Below are 6,000 nucleotides of genomic sequence, written 5' to 3' on the forward strand. Positions count from 1 at the left end.
CATTGGGAATACTTTGATAGCTAGAAATGGCACAAACCATCTTACCAAACTTGATTTTATCCTTCTTGAGTCGGCATTGAACATTGGGAGAGAATTTACCAAGCCATACAATGCTTGACGACTTTTGGTTCATCGATGGCTTAATGTTGATTGTGGCAAAGAAGGCACGACCCTTATTGCCAATGGAGGATTAGTTAACTATGTGGCTAAGCATTTTAACCGGGATTTCAACAAGAACAACACTTATACCCCGGTAAAAGGAGGCCATCTTATTGATTTGCCCACCATGATTCTAAAATTTAAATGGGTCAAGAATGATACTCTTGACAACAAATTTGGGTTGTTGACAAATGAAGCTAGATCCTTCACTTTGCCTAGCAAAATTTGTCGATTGAATGTTCATCGACCGAACTACCTTCTCCCACTCTCCGAAGCGACCGAATACATCATTCAACACCAAGGGGAAGAAGTTGCCGAGCCCTCCTCCTCCATTATCACCCCACCTTATCCATTTGAATACCACGAGTTCAACCCCGAAAATGCCAAGGCGGGAAATGATTACTTGACTCTCCTAATGAAAGAAATGCACAAACAAGCTTTTAATGATAGAGTTGATGCTTACAAGGCCCAATATCCGCCCCTCGTACATCTAGCTAGGCAAGGACTTCTCGATCCATCTTGTCCTTTGCCTAGTTGGGCGGATAGGGAGGTATTCTTTCCTAGCACTTCTAGTGGTGGTAGACCGGGTGGAGAGGAGATGGTTGTTGATGAGAGTGGTGACCAAGAAGGTGAAGATGAAGAAGTTCAAGAAGAAGAGGAAAGTGAGGAAGAACAAGAAAGTGAAAGTGAGAGTGGACATGACTCCACATCCATGGAGGTTGATGATGCCTCAAGTGAAGAAGATGATGATGATGACACGATGGGTGAGGACTAGCAAACTTTTGGAGGCTCCTACATTCTTACACCTCCTTTATGGTGTGTCTACTTCTCTTGTTTTTTTTATTTTATCTTGATCATTTTGTGAAGTCCTAGCAACATTAGAGGACTAACACCTTGGCTTCATTAAGGTGTTCATTTTTATTGTTCCTAACTTTCAAAATCCAAAATGACAAATTTGTAGTTTCATGCATTGCATTTTATGTGCATGAACTCCCCCAAAAATTTTGACATTAGAAATAGTGTCTATTTTGGTTTGGGGAAGTTTATGCATATGCATTGGGAGCTGATCTAAATTATGCTCTCCACCATAACAAAAACCATGCATCATATAGCATAGCTTAGTTTGCATTCACTCTTGTTTATATATCATTTGCATTTAGTTTAGAAATCATGCATATGCATATAAATTGCATAATTTCCTATCGTATTGGCCACTGAGGACAATGCCCATACTAGTGTGGGGATGGGAAATTCTAATTTGACCTTTTTAAAAAACAAAAATGATAAAAATTAAAAGTTTTGAAAAATACAAAAATATGCCCTTTAATTTCATTAAAAAAAATACAAAAAAATTGAAGAATTTAAAAATCCAAAAACAAGTTCATTTCCTTTGTAACGTAGTCTTGTATATATTGTATATATTGTGTTTGTTCATCCTTTTTCACATTGATTGACTACGCCACTGTTGGAATATGTGTCCTCCGACAATACTGCGATCACAATTGTCGATCATGATGATCACATGTTTAAATCTCATTTTAAGAATACATATGGGATGTAATATTTTACAGTCAACTGGTCCACACATATCGATAATGATTGGCTGACTAGAGTTTGACATTACTGTCGTGCGACGGTGGTGATCAGTTGATCCCCTTAGGTCATACCTATAGGGAAATACTCTTAATTGATTATTTAATTGATCGTATGCTGATACGAGTTAATTAAATTGCTTAAAATTGACGAATGATTTGTGAGTAAGATTAACGTGTCTTATTATAATTCGATTAAATTGGATACGGTCTAAGTAATCGAATCGTTTTATTACTTAGATAAAATTATTGTTTACGAAACAATTGAAATTGAAATTGAATGAATAATTTATTATAAATACAAGACGTTGTAATTTATAACTTGATAAACCGTTTTGGTACAAGTAATTACGAATTACTAGCCGATTTTGTATATGACATATTTTATGAGTATGTTGATTTTTAATATGTTAAAAATACATTACAATTTCATATGTCAAGTAACATGTCACATATGTTACAATTGACAAATGGCAAAAATAAAATGGACCTTCCATTTTATGTCATATGTGCCGAAAATTGGAGGGAGTATAAGGTTTATATTGTGTTTTTATTTTAAGTGGAAAATACAATGATTAAACCTAACTAGTAGCCATGCAAACCTAGTTTATCTTGAGAAGATCACAATCTCATGCATTGGGCACTAGCTCTCCCTCCCCACCGGTTTTCTAAAGAGAAAGATAAAGGGTTTTTCCTCTAATTATTCATTCACTACTTACATTATATTTTTCTAGTGTAAGAAAAATATTCTCTCTACCATTTTGTGAAAGCTTAGAGAAATAAAACCTCACAAATCTCTCCTCTTGGCCGAAAATATTCAAAAGCAAATACAATATATTTTTGTGTCAAATTTTAAGTAAGACATATAGTATTACTAGTTCATAATAATATAAGTTATTAAGGGAATTCCTTGGGTATATACTTTTGGGAGAGGTTCTATTTTGGAACTTTGTTCATCCATTATAAGGAAGCTCAAGAACTAACAAATAGGTGAATTTGTTGGTGCCCTAATATCCGAAACATATAAGTATGATTGATGATTTCTTCTCTTATCTTGTTCTAGTTTGCATGCATAAGATCTAACATTTATTTTATGACTAAATAAATTATTTCATATATGAATATGTAAATTAATGAGATTAAGTGAATCCAACAAGTGGTAACAGAGCCTTAGGTTGTTTGCATGCAAATCGGTTTAGAGTTTTTCCGAGTTATAAGATGAACATACAAAACTAATTAATTTGGACTTATGAAGATAAACCTTAAAATAATTTTGCATGTTAAAAGTTTCTGGTCCTAAGTGATTTTTAGGACATTTTGGTTTATTTATGGATTTTATTGTTCATTTTATATAATATTGGCATTAAAATGTGATTTTTATGATAAAAATGTCATTTTTGGACGAAAAATAGCTAAACTTCGAATTTTTCAGTGTTTTTTTATATGTTTTCACATATATTATCTACTGATGTCTTGTAAATTTTCATGTTAAAATAAGTTGTTTTGCTCGAAATATGGATTTTTAAATTTAAAATCGTATTTAAATGGGTAAATAGGTTAATATGAGTTATATTTTGAATCTGGTCATGGCAATTTAGTATGTTATCACATGCAATTGTACAAGATGTGTGTAAAATATTTGGCTATAATGAAGTCTTTATGCATGATTTATGAATTTTTGATGAAAAATCACATAAATAGTGACTATAATTAGTAATAATGCTAAAACATACTTTATGACTAAAAGAAAAATGTCACATGTTGCATTTTATCATATAGTTCAGATCTAAAAGTGAAAAGTTGATGAAAATAATTTTTCTCATATTTTTATGGTCATAATTGTTAAAATCGATAAACCGCAACATTGTTTTTCTCAGTAAATTTTCGAAATTTTTAACCTAAGTTTTGAACATTATGATGTCATGGTATTTTTCCAGAATGTTCATGAGTTTAAATTTCAAATTTCGAAATTATTTGAAATTTTTATAATTTAATTTGAAGTTTATAGCATAATTTTGTATTTTTGGGTCCATTTATGAACAATATTAAGAAATCAAGTTTAATTATTGTCAAAATGTGAATGGAGACTAATTTTTGAGTCCTAAGATGATTAGGGTAATTAACTTGTACATAAATACGAATTTATGTAATTATTGTGATTTTAATAAGTTAAATCACGCAAATCCGTAAAAACCGATTAATATATGATATTGGCTCTTATAAGGCGATTTAGCATAAAATCTAGCATGTTCATACATATTATAATGCTGCATTTTATTTATGATTGTCATATTTTAATTTTATGTAATTTTTGAATTATGTAATTTTACTTAGTATGACCTTAGTTTTAATTGGTATTACTCGAAATGTATGAGAATATCAATTCGGTTGTAATTATTGTGATCTCGTATCACCGTTTTTTAATTTAATAGATTTATTTTTTATTTTATTACAAATGTATAATAGGAAGTTATGTAATTCATTTTGTAATTTAATTATTCCGGAGTTCCTTGAAGACAATGCCATTCGAGAAGGCGATCCATCAAAGAAAGTGTTGCCTTGAAATACGTGTCAAGACCGAAGTTCAAGGGACCAAAGGAGTTGGTTTCCGATTTTGTAATAGTTTATTAGATTTACTATTTTAGGAAGGCCATACTAGGATTTTATTTTTATGTTTTGCATTTTATTTATATGTTGCTTGCATAGCTAAATCGCCATAACTAAACATGCATTTTAAATCGAGTTTATCGACCGTGTCAATTAAAATTATCGTAGTTCACCGCTTTAGTTCACTTAAAACGTGATAGATAATAAATTGACATGACCTCTCGCTAAAATAAACAATTGAGACTTAGCCTTACCAAAAAGTAGAAACCATGAAAACCTATTTCGCGAGGGAGTGCGCTCGGCCACACCGGGGTACAAACCTTGTTACGTAGGGGAAGTGGGTGATAAATGTCTATCCACCGAATTCATGTTGATAAGGGATGAATCGGCTACACCGTGCCCAAGTTAATGTGGATTTGGATCATGGACATATTTATTCGAAATTTGGGTTGAACTCAACAAAAGTATTCCCGACCATTGCCGGATGTGTTTTGGGCTAAAAATAAATATTAATGTAATTTTATCGACCAAGAGTTCTAAAAGTAGAATCGATTAAAGAGTTAATCCATCGAGTTATATTGATAAGGGATGAATCGGCCACACCGTGCCCAAGTTAATATGAATTTGGGACTTGGAATCATTTATCAAGTTGGGTAGAGGTCACTAGATAAATGCAATAAAACTTGTTTAAATTAACATTTACGAGTATTTATTATTATTTTGAAAACGACAAGTGTTTTAATCCTTCTATTTTTGTTTTGTAGACTACTTTTATTTCTCATAACAAATGGCCGCACCAAACACCAACGCCACCACTCTCACTAATGTTTCATGGCTCCGATCCTTCATGGATCATTGTAAACTTGAAAAGAATGGGTCAAATTTCTCCGATTGGGATGCCCAAATAAAATTGGCCGCCCAAGGTGACGACAAGCTTCGTTACCTCATTGAGGCCTCTCCACCCGAACCTAATGCTAGGTCGAGTGCCGCCACTAGGGAAGCATATAAGGCTTACCACAAAGAGTCCGCCGCTATGAAAAATGTGTTGATTTTTGCTATGGAGGCGGATCTCCAACGGAGAGCCTTTAAAATGGGCACCGCTTATGAAATCTATTCCAAACTTGTGACAATGTTCTCACAAGCACCGAGGATCATCCAATATGAGGCGGCCTCGACATTCTTTGATCTCGATTTCAAGGAGGGCCAAAAGGTTAGCCGTCACGTGCTCAAATTGTTGGAGCTAGTCGAGACATTGAAAATTCAAAAGGTTGAAATCCCCAAGGAACTCATTGTTGATAGGATTCTTCACTCCTTATCCAAAGTCAAAGAATATGTACAATTCCGGGTGAATTTCAATATGCAAGACAAGGACGTGTCTCTTGAAGAGTTGCACAAGTTACTTGTGCAAGCCGAAAGAGACATGGGGCTAAATGTTAACCCACCTAAGGATGTGCTTAATATAAGCACTAAGAGCAAGGGGAAGTTCAAGAATAATGGGAAAAAGGGTAAGAGGCAAGCTCCCATGTCCACCAAGGCTAAGACTTTTGAAGCTAGCACTTCCAAAACAAAGAAGGGTCCTCTTGATAAATGCCATTATTGTAATGGTGTTGGACATTGGAAGAGGAATTGTTCCAAATATCTT

This window comes from Silene latifolia, chromosome 11 (assembly GCF_048544455.1).
Source record: "Silene latifolia isolate original U9 population chromosome 11, ASM4854445v1, whole genome shotgun sequence".
NCBI classification, from domain to species: Eukaryota; Viridiplantae; Streptophyta; class Magnoliopsida; order Caryophyllales; family Caryophyllaceae; genus Silene; species Silene latifolia.